This window comes from Saccopteryx bilineata, chromosome 5 (assembly GCF_036850765.1).
Source record: "Saccopteryx bilineata isolate mSacBil1 chromosome 5, mSacBil1_pri_phased_curated, whole genome shotgun sequence".
NCBI classification, from domain to species: Eukaryota; Metazoa; Chordata; class Mammalia; order Chiroptera; family Emballonuridae; genus Saccopteryx; species Saccopteryx bilineata.
Window position 1 is genome coordinate 124,981,371 of NC_089494.1, and position 14,549 is coordinate 124,995,919.

At 42.1% G+C, this 14,549-nt stretch overlaps 1 protein-coding gene and 1 non-coding gene across 4 annotated transcripts in view; both read right to left on the minus strand.

The window, feature by feature from the left end:
• The window catches only part of CAMK1D (calcium/calmodulin dependent protein kinase ID), a 537,115-nt gene that overhangs the window by 209,077 nt on the left and 313,489 nt on the right, over positions 1–14,549 (minus strand). The window lies entirely within an intron of this gene.
• Positions 12,944–13,019, minus strand: TRNAT-AGU (transfer RNA threonine (anticodon AGU)). The gene has a single exon. It is a non-coding gene; the product is annotated as a tRNA-Thr (tRNA).

A 14,549-nucleotide genomic window follows, 5' to 3' on the forward strand; every position in this document is an offset into this window, starting at 1 on the left:
AAAAAAACTGAGATGTGAATGTTTCGGCTTACGCTGTTAGTGTTGTACTTACGTACGATGTGGGCGAATGGGTTTGGTTGCATGCAGCGGAAGAATACACAGCACAGTATGAACTCTTCCTCTTTCTGTGGCTTAGTTGTGTCTTTATGTTCTAGATTATGATTTTACAACTGTGTTAGGATAGGTAAGTAACTTAGGCTAGGTTGTGTTTCGACTTACACCAAAATTTGGGTTATATCACTGTTTTAGGAACTAAACTATGTCGTAACCTGAGGATCCTATGTACAATGAAAAGTATAGCATTAGTGTGACAGCAGACAAACTGATTACCTGGGAACTCTGATCCACTTTGAAAGGATCGGGGCAGATACATAACCTAAAATAATAACCCAGTCTGCCAAATGGAGCCATTTCTAACCCTGAATGTAAAACTGCCACTTTCTTCAAAAGTTCTATTTTCCTGTGAAAGCAAGAATTTGAAATTTATTACTAGAACAACTGGTTCTACTGAGGAAAAAATTCTTATGTTTCCAAATATAATGAAGAACATCAAGAATTGCAAGTAAAGTTTAGCCAATAAATGACAGTTTTTAGAGAATGACACTTTCATCTATTAAGACAATTATTGTCAAATATGAATATGAATATACAACTTAAATAGATGGATATTTCTTCAGGCATCCAGATTCCTGGGATAATTTTAAAGCAATTTTCAAGCTTTTCACCCCAGGACAATTACTGAAAAATATAGGAAACAGTCAAGCTCTACATGTCACATGGCAGGATCCCCAGAGGGGTGAACTAGTCCTTTATCTTTTTTTAATCAACTACATTGTTACATGGATTATATCAGAGAACTGTTCAATTTTAGAGCTGGGCAGGACTTAAGTGTCTCAATGAGGCAGGTGAGGGGGTGGGGGGGGCGCAGCGTGCAGGTAGGTAATCAAAGTGTCCTAACTAAGAAAGAGGGAACAGACCAACTATCCATCAAGCGGGCAGTAGTCCTTTGCATGTTACGGCACTCCACCTAACTACAGTGGACCCTTCTATCTGATATGAAATATCACCTTTTACCTAAAATACAGTGAGTTCGTAAAGTCATGGTGCACTTTTGACCGGTCACAGGAAAGCAACAAAAGATGATAGAAATGTGAAATCTGCACCAAATGAAAGGAAAACTCTCCCAGTTTCATACCTATTCAGTGCAGTTCTATGTGGGCTCACACACAGATTTTTTTAGGGCTCCTTAGGTAGCTATCCCATATAGCCTCTACAGTCTCATCACTGACTGATGGCCTACCAGAACAGGGTTTTTCCACCAAACTGCCGGTTTCCTTCAACTGCTTATCCCACCGAATAATGTTATTCCTATGTGGTGGCACTTCGTTATAAACGCACCAACATTCATGTTGCACTTTGGTCATGGATTTGAATTTAGTGAGCCACAGAACACACTGAACTTTCCTCTGTTCCGTCCACATCTCGACTGGCATGGCCGTGGGCTGCTCCGCTGTATACTCAGTGTTATGTCATCATCCGCGCATGCGCACATGCTGCCACATCATCCTACAGAAACTGAGAGGATTTTCCTTTTATTTGGTGCAGATTTCACATTTCTATCGTCTTTTGTTGCTTTCCTGTGACCGGTCAAAGTGCACCATGACTTTACGGACACACTGTAATTAACTATGTGTTGTCACAATGCAGTGGCCACAGGGCCATGGAGGAGAGGGGAGGGGAGGGAGCTGGGAATGGGCAGGGCTGAAGTGGAAGGAGCCAGGTCTGTGAGCCGAAGGCCCTGGGGACAGGGGCTGGTGTATTAAAACAATGGCTCCCTAAAGGTATCACCATCCTCACCTCCACAACCTATGAGTCTGTGAGCATACAAAGCAAAGAGACTGCAGATATGGCTAAATCAAGAATCTAGAGGTGGAAAGATTAGTCTAGATTATCCAGGTGGGACCAACATAATCACAAAGGTCCTTAAAAGAGCCAAAATAGGAGATAACAATGACAGAAAAGGAGAGCAGAGAGGAGGAGGGTATTACATACATACTGACAATGTGACGATGGAGGAGGAGCCTAGGAACCCAGTCTTGCAGGCCATCTCTGAGATGGGAAAGGCCCCGAAACAGAGTCTCCCCCAGAACCTCCAGGAGGAATACAGCTCTGCTGATACTATCACTGTAGCCCAGTGAGCTCCTGTTGGACTTCTAGCCCTCACAACTGTGAGATAATACATTCGTATTGTTTTAAGCCCCCAATTTTGTGGCCACTTTTAGAGTAACAACAGGAAACTAATATAGTAGCCAACGGTCTGAATGTCAGTGTCTAAAGGAGTGAAGCTGGTGAGATGGGGCAGAATCAGGCTGTTGTTGGTAACTATGGATATAGTTTGGGAGAGTCAGGGAATCCACTCAGCTGGAAACCTTAGCAAGTGGTTAGAGTTATAGCTGCATCTCTAGGAAGAGAGGTCTGGCACAGGCATGACAAGTTTGGGCCAGGACCCTAGTCCAACAGAGATGTCACAATCCCAGTGGAAACCACAGTAACTGCCCTGTCCCACTGCCTGGGCAAACAGATAGGCATCTGAGAAGGCAGCTAAGGGATATCAGGCAGTGAGTTTCTGACCCGCTTTCTGCTGTGACTTTTGGGGATAAAAAGATATCTTCCTGCAGGGTGAGGAGATAACCCTATGTCTGTTAGCCAGAAAACACACCTGAAAATAAAAACCCAAGAGGATACAGAACTAAAAGATGGAAACAGGCTGGGACTGGAATCCAGCTGTGTCAGAAGCCAGTTGTACCTGGTGACTTTTAGTTCTGAGGCAATGATTTTTGCTTGAGCTAGTGTGAGTTGCATTGCTAGTACCTGTACTAGAGTGAGTCCTGAAGAATGAACAGTCATGATGAAAATTCTCTCTTTTTCAAATAGAAAATATTAGCCCTCTGGCATTTTGAAGAAGGCAGATCAATTCAGGGGAATAAGGACAGGGAAGGAAGGAGAGTTGTGAATACACTAGCCATGACTTTAGTTCAGCCAGCCCAACACTTTAAAAACTCTTAAATATTTTCAAAGTTAAATATCACAGGGTGATTGTTTACAAATATAAATATATAAAAAAGAAAATAAATCACCTATTATCCCACTATCATAAGATAACCTGTGTTGATGCTTTAATTTATATAGGATATAAATGTTGGTTTGGTTATAAGGTCTGCTCCTGCTCCTCTTCATCTATTCACAGAATAGATTATTACATATATTGGCCCTTGTATAGTAATTAAATATATAGAAATATAAAAAATATGGAAGATATAGAAAAGTAATTAATATATAATATTAAAATTAATTAAGGAAATTAAATAAAGTTATGCCATCTGGATAGGAATTAATATAGTGTGTGCAGATGTGATAGACAGACTCTGACTTTTGAGCAGAGCCCAGTTAGTGTGTGTGTGAAGGTATACATAGATAAGAAGTGGCTTGATGTCATAACTTTGTAAATTAATGTAAATAAGAACATCTTAAAAAGTGTTTTGATGTAAACATTTCAGTAGATTAACATAAAAGGGGTTCCCTGCGAAGAACTCCCAAAAAGGTGGTTTGAGGTGATAATCTTGTAGACTGACATCTGTTAGAAGGCGTTGGCCAGAAAAGGTACTAAACCTGAGGGGCCCCTGCTGCAGTAGTCACCCAGACTACAACGTGAACGTGAACTGTCTCCACACCCCTCTGAGCTCTGACCAAAGACAGCCGAGAGGAGCACACCAACGGGGCCCCCTTAAGCTGTACCCAGGCACGCCAAAAGGATTTGTGAATAATAAATTGCCTGTGTGATTCTTGCAACTAACTCTGTGTGTCGGTCTCGTGCTTTTCCTCCAGTGGCAGTTAGTGTCGGCACTGATCAGTAGCATCCTCATAGCCGCCTCAAGAGTAGACTCAAAGAGGCTGCCAGCCCTGCTGATAAACAGGAGGGTCCCACACATGGGGAAGTCAAATCAGGGACGCCTGATCAACACAGAGCTTGGACTCCACTGGGGCAGCCCTTCTGTTTCAAACATCACTTTAATGACAGTCTTCAAGAATTTTGGGGAAAGGATGCAAACCTTTCCAGACACCCTCTTTGTTGTTTCAGAGCTCAGTGGTTCAGCCATACCTGTCTGATCATGAAACATAATGTCTGCATTATGAAACAATAGTGTTGACCTGTTGTCAGTAGAAGATAAGACTTGAGTTGACTTCAACAGGCACAGAAATAATAAGAGTCAACACACAAACTGTATGAAACACTGACTGGCACAACAGAATTCATGGTGTCTCCTCTAATTCTCATCAGGTCTATCATCATGTACACAGATGGTCATTTGCAAAGCTTGAGTGAAGCTAAGAAGGCCATATGGAGATCAAAGAGAACCAACCAGTCTCAGTGCACAGGACTACTACTCAGATTACAGGGTGATGCCACTATCAAGACCAGATCATAAAACAATATAAATATCTGTCAGCATCCATGATCTCTGCACATTAGAGAGTTCTCTGTATGTTAATGTCTTGTTTACTTTGTATAAACTCTGCAATGAAATTGTGAACCCCAAATCAGAATGAACTATAAAAATAAACTAATCCAATGTAAACTTCATTTTGTTTTCCACTTGATAATAAACTGAATATAAAGACGTTTTAAGTTATAAAAAGTAGATTCAGTTCAAACCAATTCCTAATAGCTACACTTTAGTGAGAAAACCACTTTATATATGCTTTTAACTGAATTTTCTGTTAAAATTTATTTTAAACTTTGGATGGGGGTGAGAGAGAAGCAAAATCGCTTTATGAAGCAGGTTATCTAACTGCCAAAAGGAGAAATAGTTCATAAAAGAGTATACTTTATTTAGTTAATGAGATACTCAACCAGTTAATAGAGAGATTAAGCTTTGTTAGAAAGGAGAGGGAGTGGGTAGGAAGAGAGAACTGAGTGAGATATTAAAATGCTGGTTGCTAGGGGAAACCTCCCAAGTAAAAAAAAAATATGGCTACCCCATGGTGTGGTCCTAGTTTCTCTTCTTTCAGTTTAATCCAAGTCATATGAAGCTGGAAGGCAGTGGTGTGGAGAGCCAATCTCCCTCTCTAAAGCCTTTTACAAGGCAGCTGCGAAGGAAACTTCATGGTTTCTTTCTCAGAAATATAAACTGCCTCCTACAAAAATGTCTGAGAGGCTATAACTCATTTCTGAGACATCTGAGGACAAGCTAAAACTGTAAACATTTTAGAAATTAAAAGGAATTATGTGGCTCTGGCTGGTTTGCTCAGTGGTAGAGTGTTGGTCCGGCATGTGGATGTTCCAGATTTGATTCCTGGTCAGGGCACACAGGAGAAGCGACCATCTGCTTCTTCACCCCTCCCCCTCTCCCTTCTCTCTCTCTCTCTCTCTCTCTCTCTCTTCTCTCTCTCTCTCTCTCTCTCTCTCTCTCTCTCTCTCTCTCTCCTTTCACAGCCATGGTTCAATTGGTTCTAGCGCATTGGCCCCAGGCACTGAGGATGGTTCTGTGGGGCCTCCAACTCAGGCACTAAAAATAGCTTGGTTGTGAGCATGGTCCCAAATGGGCAGAGCATTGGCTGAAGACAGGGGTTGCCAGGTAGATACCAGTTAGGGCACATGTGGGAGTCTGTTTCTCAATCTCCCTTCCTCTTACTTGGAAAAGAATAAAAGTTAAAAAAAATAAAAGGAATTCTGGGCCATTGAAGGATGCATACCACCTCGCTGACTTGTGTCTCTAAAGGATCCAGGCTGTTTTCACCCAAATACAGCAAGGAAAAACTGCCATATTAAAATGAAAGTGTAATATTAAGGCAGCAAACTCTATCAAGCTGTTTGTAATTCTTTAAACCTTTCTCTTCATTATTCATCTTCTTTGAGAAGCTAAACAGAGGTTAGTAATTAGTGACTGGTTTCTATTTATTCTTAAGTCAAGTTTTGTTAAAGATGAAAGCAGACCTGTGTTGTCACTATGATTCAGTCATTCATACCAAATAGAATTCTGCCAATCAACTCAAACAGGGCTAACCATAAACCACTCTCACCTGGTGGCAGGAGAGATATAAAAACTGAAAAGAATGAAACAGTCCCTGAAGGGACTACTCTGGAAATTGAGAGGATGCATGCCACAGTGGTATTTCCTAACCAGACAAAACAAAATTAGATCATGAAAATAGACTTTCTGAGCAGAGCCCAAACTTAAATGATAGTTCACGCACCATAATTTTCTGCTGTTCCTTATCATGTTCATTTCTGAGTACAGTGGTTATTTGTTTTTAACTAATTTTAGCAAACAGAGACCTACATATCTAGGTCATTAATCAATTGTATTTATGGCTGTGCTCAAATTCTGTCAATCTCACAAAAATGGAAACAAACTGTTCCCGGGTTTACAAACCGAGATGTTCCCGAGACGTTGGGAGGGAAGAACATGGGGATAATTGGTAGAGACGCACAATCTGTTACAGCCGTATAGTTCATCAACAGGAAAGCCAAGCTCTCCTGCCGCTGCACCCCCGAACAGCTGTTCACCGTTCCTCTCTTTTTCATTTATCCCAGAATTGAGAGTGGCAGTCTTTATCTCAGTCAAGGGCTCTCTTTCTTGCACTGTGGCCAATGTTGCTTCCTGCTTTACCGTGATGCCTGTGCACGCACACACACACATGCACACACACACACACACACACACACACAGGCCTTTGGTTTAGTTTTGTGACTTGATCATGGGAAAGTATAATTTTATTAGTATTTGTCCACCATTCACGATTCTCCATCAGTCATTTCATATTACAACAAAAATTAGAAGCTCATAAATTCACGAAGACTCCATAATCGTACATTAAAGTCATAATAGAAATTAAACAGCATCTTTAATCTCCTCTAAACATAAAACACAGTAGGGACAGAACAGATAGAAAAACTACTGGCCCACAATTTTGGGGGGCACAACAGGAGGCACTGTGTTAAAAGGCTCTTTTAACCGTGTGATTTTTTTTTTCCTGAGCATAGGATCAATAAATCAAAGAGAACAGCTGATCTTGAATCAACATGAATTTCTCAGTGAGATAATTAAAGACAGAGATCATTAAGGGCTCAGTACAAAGGCTGATATGAAAAATGAATCCATGCTGAAAATGCACCATATCAGACATTTTCCCATTTAGAATCTGATGTTACTCATCAGCACAACTACCTCCCTTTCTCAATTGCATCTTTACAGAGAAAGATTTAGGCTCTGATTGTGACAGCAAAATGAAATTTTTTTGTCACACTGACAATTGATGCTCACTACTGTGAGAATTTGATTGGTGGCATAAAAATAATTACTATTTGAGATTGCTAGTGGAAGATCCAGCCTGCTGAAGGAAATACGGTCAGTGATTTTTACAAGTTTGAAAGCCCTGGGAATTAGTACAAATACAGCCTATTTTTAAAAAATTTAAATACGGTAAAAAAGAAATTAAAATAGTATAAGGGGATATATAGTGAAAGTAAGTTTTCTTCTTACTCTAAACACTCAACCTTTCCTTCAAGAATCAACCCCTAGCAGTTTTCTAAATATTCATCTAGATGTTTCTTGTACAGAAAAGCATCTATGCATCTGCATAACTTGTTTAACACCAGAAATAACAGAACACTACACAATGCCGTGCACTGTGCTTATTCATTAACATCATATCTTCTCAAGCGTCCCATGTCAGTGCATCCAAAGTAGCCTCACTCAGGGGACAATATTTCCATGTATATATGTATGTGGGATAATTGATAGAACTTTGAAAGTGTAAAACAATGTTAACTTCTAAATAGGCTGAACTGGTATCTGGAACCTGAGAAACACACTATTCTTCTGGATCTACTGTATTCCAATTTGCAGTGGCCACTTCCCAGGTATCACTGTTGCCATTGTTACTCTACCACAAAGCTGTGTTTCCTCCTCTGCACAGTGACCCCAACAGCTCCCCTGGCCACCCACAGACCCAGGTGGAACAAAATCAGATGCACTTGAAGGGCAGGAGCAGGCAAGGCCGAGTACCTCATAGTCCTCATACTCTCTTGCAAGAATGTCCTGAGGCGTCTAAAATTCCTGTTATTAGCCATTCGTCTGTCTTCAGGATGACAGTCCATCCATCTCTGTGTAATCTCCAGGACTTAATCGTTCATGACTTTGTTTCTGCCACTCAAAAATGTCATTATTTCTCTATCAAGCCCAGGAAATTGAGAACAGGGAGATGGTGGAGAGGGTAAGTCACTGCTGAGGGAATTTGAGGTGATCTTTCTTAATAGAAACATACATAATTCAGTGCCTCGAGAACAATTCCTGGAAACAGGATCAACAATTCGGGCTTTCTGGGAGAGGCCTGAATCAACATACCATCAGTTAAGAAAATGGCACCTCTTGGGAAGGCAGATATTTGAGCAAAGTTAATATTGTAGTTATTACTGACTTCAGGTGGCTATTCCAAATGTGAAAGGGACAATCCCTCAGCACTGACTCCATGTAAAAGATGCTAAAGCTGAGGTGTGCCTGGTGTTTTTAAATAGACACATGCCTCTACTAAAGGTCCCACAATTGTGGGAGAGTGGAGTTAGTAATGACCATTTTTATATTACCTTTAGAAGATAAGGCTTAAGTCTTTAAGAGCCCTTTACAACCATTATTCAGTTATAGACCTGGCTGGAATCTCAGGAGGCAGCTATTTCAATCCCCTTTTTATCTGGAGTATTATAAATTAACTACCTTGGATAAATGTTTGTTCATTTTACACAGGAAAAGGTAACTTATTCAGGGTTAACTATATTTGCAGAGTTTGAAGATCTTAACACCAAAAAAGAGAAAATAAGTAATTAAAAAGCACAATGATTAGAAAGAATTTTGCCCAAGTCCCAACATCTTTTGAATAAATTCTCTTAGTTTTTTCTTTTCATTGAAAGGATCGCCACCAATGGGGATAGATAACACATTTACATGAGAGTGTGTATTATATTGATATTTACACAAAATGTGACAGATCACATATTCTTTACACACTATGGCTACAGAAACTTGTTCACTACATACCATGGTCTGATTTTTAAAATAAGTAGTCAATTAAAAATTATTTCAGAAAAAAAATTATTTCAGAATATCCCATTATTTGCATGGTTTTTTATCATTTAGACACATGAAGCAATACTCTCCTACTATATCAGGAAAGTCTTAAAAATTCATCTACTTCCTTTCAGGATTTTTCCCAAGGGCTTGTTACCTACAATAGCTAGAGTCCTTTGTTGCAAAGAACTTAGAGTAAATCAGGAGGAAATATATATATATATATATATATATATATATATTTTTTTTTTTTTTCATTTTTCTGAAGCTGGAAACAGGGAGAGATAGTCAGACAGACTCCCGCATGCGCCCGACCGGGATCCACCCGGCACGCCCACCAGGGGGCGATGCTCTGCCCATCCTGGGGGTCGCCATGTTGCGACCAGAGCCACTCTAGCGCCTGAGGCAGAGGCCACAGAGCCATCCCCAGTGCCCGGGCCATCTTTGCTCCAATGGAGCCTTGGCTGCGGGAGGGGAAGAGAGAGACAGAGAGGAAAGTGCGGCGGAGGGGTGGAGAAGCAAATGGGCGCTTCTCCTGTGTGCCCTGGCCGGGAATCGAACCCGGGTCCTCCGCATGCTAGGCCAACGCTCTACCGCTGAGCCAACCAGCCAGGGCCAGGAGGAAATATTTTGGTGGGGACTGTTTCTGAGAAACTCACTTCTTTACTCCACATCTGAACTTACAGTCTCTCTTCTTGCTCCATCCCATCTGATCCTCCAGAGATGCAGTCAGAGGTCACTGATCTATTGAAAGCCCTTGTCAATTCAAGGAACTCCACTCTTCCAGTGACAATGACTGCTTCTTAAAACACCAACAGATTAGAAAACATTTCCTGCTGTGGCCTAATCCCTGCATAGAAGTCTCTATGACTTGTCATAAGTTGGTACAAACTAGCCAGTGGGGCCTGGTGTGTGCTTAACAGTGACTTCCATGCACATCACACACCAAGACAAAAAATTCTCCGCTCTTGCCTGACCTGTGGTGACACAGTGAATAAAGCGTCAACCTGGAAATGCTGAGGTCACCGGTTCAAAACCCTGGGCTTGCCTGGTCAAGGCACATATGGGAGTTGATGCTCCCAGCTCCTCCCCCCTTCTCTCTCTCTGTCTCTCCTCTCTCTCTCTCTCTGTCTCTCCCTCTCCTCTCTCAAATGAATAAATTTAAAAAAAATTAAAATTCTCCGCACTTAATGGTATGTCTTGCTTACGGTTTAATTTGTTGTTGCTGTTGTTTTAAGGCATCAGAAGCCACATCTGTAGGCATGGTAACATCATCCCTTTCAGGGGACACTCATGCATCCATTATAAATGCAAATGCTGTGTTTAGCTGCTCTGAAATGTTTTTGTTCCCATTTGCTTAATCACTAGGGGTCTGAATAAATGGCTGTCAGATAGGTGATGAAAAAAAAGACGATGTTGAATACAAATGTTAACTCACAGGTTGGTTTATTAGAGTGTTCTTTAAAAAACAAAACCTAAACTCCTAAATTGATTAGCTTGATAATCATTATGGACCCATTATGTTCCAGATGTTGGGGTAGACCTTGAGGATGCAGAAATGAGACGGTGAGCCTTTTCCCAAATAGCTTAGTCAGAAGAGAGAGGGACATGAGCAAGTAAGAGCAAAGAGAACCTGATGAAAACATGCACGAGACAGTGAAAACAGAAAGGAAGGAATGATTTAAAGCCCAGAGAGATGATAGGTTAGAAAAAGTATCACAGACAAAACAGCTATATAAGTGAGTAGCCAACCCATCCATTTCTGAGAGTAAAAGGAGCCACTTTTATTTATGAACTGACAGAGTGGTTTGTCCCATTAGTAGGCCTATAAAATTTTTAATAACTATTTTTACAATAAAGTTATTTCCAAACAATTTCAATAACATATCCGTATGTTAAAAAAATATTTTCACTTCTTTATGTTTATTGTCTAAATATTATAAAATACTATAGACAGGCCCTGGCCGGTTGGGTCAGTGGTAGAGCATCGGCCTGGCATGCAGAAGTCCCGGGTTCGATTCCCGGCCAGGGCACACAGGAGAAGTGCCCATCTGCTTCTCTACCCCTCCCCCTCTCCTTCCTCTCTGTCTCTCTCTTCCCCTCCTGCAGCCAAGGCTCCATTGGAGCAAAGTTGGCCCAGGCGCTGAGGATGGCTCTGTGGCCTCTGCCTCAGGCACTAGAATGGCTCTGGTTGCAACAGAGCAACGCCCCAGATGGGCAGAGCATCGCCCCCTGGTGGGCATGCCGGGTGGATCCCGGTCGGGCGCATGCGGGAGTCTGTCTGACTGCCTCCCTGTTTCCAACTTCAGAAAGATACAAAAAAATAATAATAATAATAATAAATAAATAAAATACTAAAGACAGAATAATTACTCTTGGCACATATTCACAGAGTTGGATCAATTTGTATGCATATCCATGTCTAAATCTATATCTAAAAAATTAATTTTTTTCAAATATGGGTTTATTACTTTTATTTTCACATAAAATTGCTTAAAAACTTTTCAAGTGTATTTTATGACTACCAAGTTTGAAACAGTCAATACTTTCAATTGTTCTTCACTGATCATAATATTTTTAACTTGGAAAATACTCTCCACAGGCTAATAAAATACCTTATAAAGTCAGAGCAAATCCTGCTAAGCAGAGAAATTCTAACTGTAAATTTTTAATCTAAAAGTGGCCCTGGCCGGTTGGCTCAGTGGTAGAGCGTCGGCCTGGCGTGCAGGAGTCCCGGGTTTGATTCCCAGCCAGGGCACACAGGAGAAGCGCCCATCTGCTTCTCCACCCCTCCCCCTCTCCTTCCTCTCTGTCTCTCTCTTCTCCTCCTGCAGCTGAGGCTCCATTGGAGCAAGGATGGCCCGGGCGCTGGGGATGGCTCTGTGGCCTCTGCCTCAGGCGCTAAAATGGCTCTGGATGCAACAGAGCGACGCCCCAGAGGGGCAGAACATCGCCGCCTGGTGGACATGCCGGGTGGATCCCGGTCGGGCGCATGCAGGAGTCTGTCTGACTGCCTCCCTGTTTCCAGCTTCGAAAAAATGAAAAAATAAATAAATTAATTAATTAAATAAAAAGTGTATGTGTGTGTGTTTCAGCCTAAACATTTTCCTATAGGTACTGCCATTTCGCCACCTTTCTTAGATAAATACTGCCTTTCTTTGATACATATCTATCTGTAAAAGACAAACCTTGTCAAATAAATTGTATCTATTAATAATTTTTAATCCAAATGTGGATGCTGCAGCATAATTAACCCCCCCTCATTCCACTGCAGCACAGATATAAAATAATCTAATTAAAAGTAGACGCTCCACCCAGGTACCTCCTACAGACTGAGTTATCTCAAAGCACAGTTACAGAATTTCAAAATTCACTCTTAGACCTTATTTGAGCTCTCATCACTGAATTTGTTTAGTTTCTTTTGTAGGGTATATTTTAAGTTTTGTTTGCAATAATTGCAATATTGCAAAATCTTCAAGAGCTGCTGTTTTTCACATTAACTTTTTTTTTTTTTTCATTTTTCTGAAGCTGGAAACAGGGAGAGACAGTCAGACTCCCGCATGCGCCCGACCGGGATCCAGCCGGCATGCCCACCAGGGGCGACGCTCTGCCCACCAGGGGGCGATGCTCTGCCCATCCTGGGCGTCGCCATGTTGCGACCAGAGCCACTCTAGTGCCTGGGGCAGAGGTCACAGAGCCATCCCCAGCGCCCGGGCCATCTTTGCTCCAGTGGAGCCTTGGCTGCGGGAGGGGAAGAGAGAGACAGAGAGGGAAAGCGCGGTGGAGGGGTGGAGAAGCAAATGGGCGCTTCTCCTGTGTGCCCTGGCCGGGAATCGAACCCGGGTCCTCCGCACACTAGGCCGACGCTCTACCGCTGAGCCAACCGGCCAGGGCCACATTAACTTTTTGAATGCTTTGATTAAGGTTTCCAACTGCTTTTTTAGTCAATGTAACCAAAATATGGGAGATTTCTTTACAAAGAAGTTTGATGCCATTTTAGTATGCATATACTGACTTACAAAGTATCTCCCTTAAAGTCTCATACAGTTCTAATACCCAACTGATGGAGCAGGTAGCTTAGAGAGAACAGTAAGTGTCTAGAATAAGCAGAATCCATGAGAATGGAAGAGGAATCTAACCAGACCACGTGAGAGGAGAGCTGAGCAGGGCTGGGGACTAGGCTGAGAATGGAGACCATTTAGTTTTCAGTAGCTCCAAGCCATCTGACTATGAGCTATCCTTCTGCAGTTCCAGAATCCCTGGTGCAGGAAGAGAGGATGCACTGAGGTCAAGTTTTATACCTGCAGGGTAGATGCAGCAGGCAAAGCAGGAAGACCACTGGCAAGGGAACGGTGGCGGGGGTACTTGAAGGGGTGAGGCTGGGTAGGAAAGGCCAAGGAAGGGGGTAATGGGGGGTTCTTAATAATATCAAAGAACAGGCAAGAGAAAAATAACAGGGATTGTTGTGAACTAGGCTAAATACAGACATGGAGTGGTGGAGATTAAGATGATGGAACTCTGGGGAACACCATTCTAGAGAGTGGCCTTGAGGTTGGAACTGGTTGAGGAACACTGCAAGTGATCTCATGGCTTGTCAACAGGGATACTGAAGGTACCACGTTGATCATGCTAGCCATGGAAGTTGGGGGATATGTCAAAATCTCTGAGTCAGACACCGAATTCCTCAATGAACGAAAAAGATTGGGAGCTGGCAGAAACAAGAAAGGCTAGGGGAATGAGCTTGAGAGCCTGGGCTATGAAGAGTGAGGATTTTTACTTTGAGATGTGAAATTAATCATCCAGATGTTGCAAGAGGGGATCTGTCAGAATTCTAAATGTCTTCTTCAAAATGAGAACCAGAGAATTTCCCTATAATCCCAGCCATTACAAATCCCCTCTATGTGAAACATCAAATTTCATACATCCATCAGGGCTGACAAACCAGCATCATTATCCACACACCTCCTTCAGAAAAAGGTAAGACATGGCTTGAGAAATATTGTTTCAGGAAATGCAGAGGCTGAGCTAGCAAATGCAGAGAACCCAACAACTGGATTTCTGATATCTGCACTGGTTTCACAGAGAGTGACACCGAGAATACGGGGACAGCAAATAAGTCACAAGAACGTGGAGTTTGAGACTGACACCTCAGAGTTATCTAAAACAACTAATCCAGCAACAGCAGTAAGAACCCCTCTATGTTACAGACAGACTCAGAGAGGCCAGGCACTGAGCTATCACAGAACTTATGAGATGCAGAAGGAGCCTGCGATCCATCCTTGTGGTTCCAGCCTAACGTTCCGGTGTTCCTAACCGAACCTCTCAAACAAGCCCCGTGAGACCCCGCGTCTCCTTCCAGACACCTGACAAAATCTCCCAAATGGGAACATGAACTTCATACTTAATAGCATCAACATCCCCCTT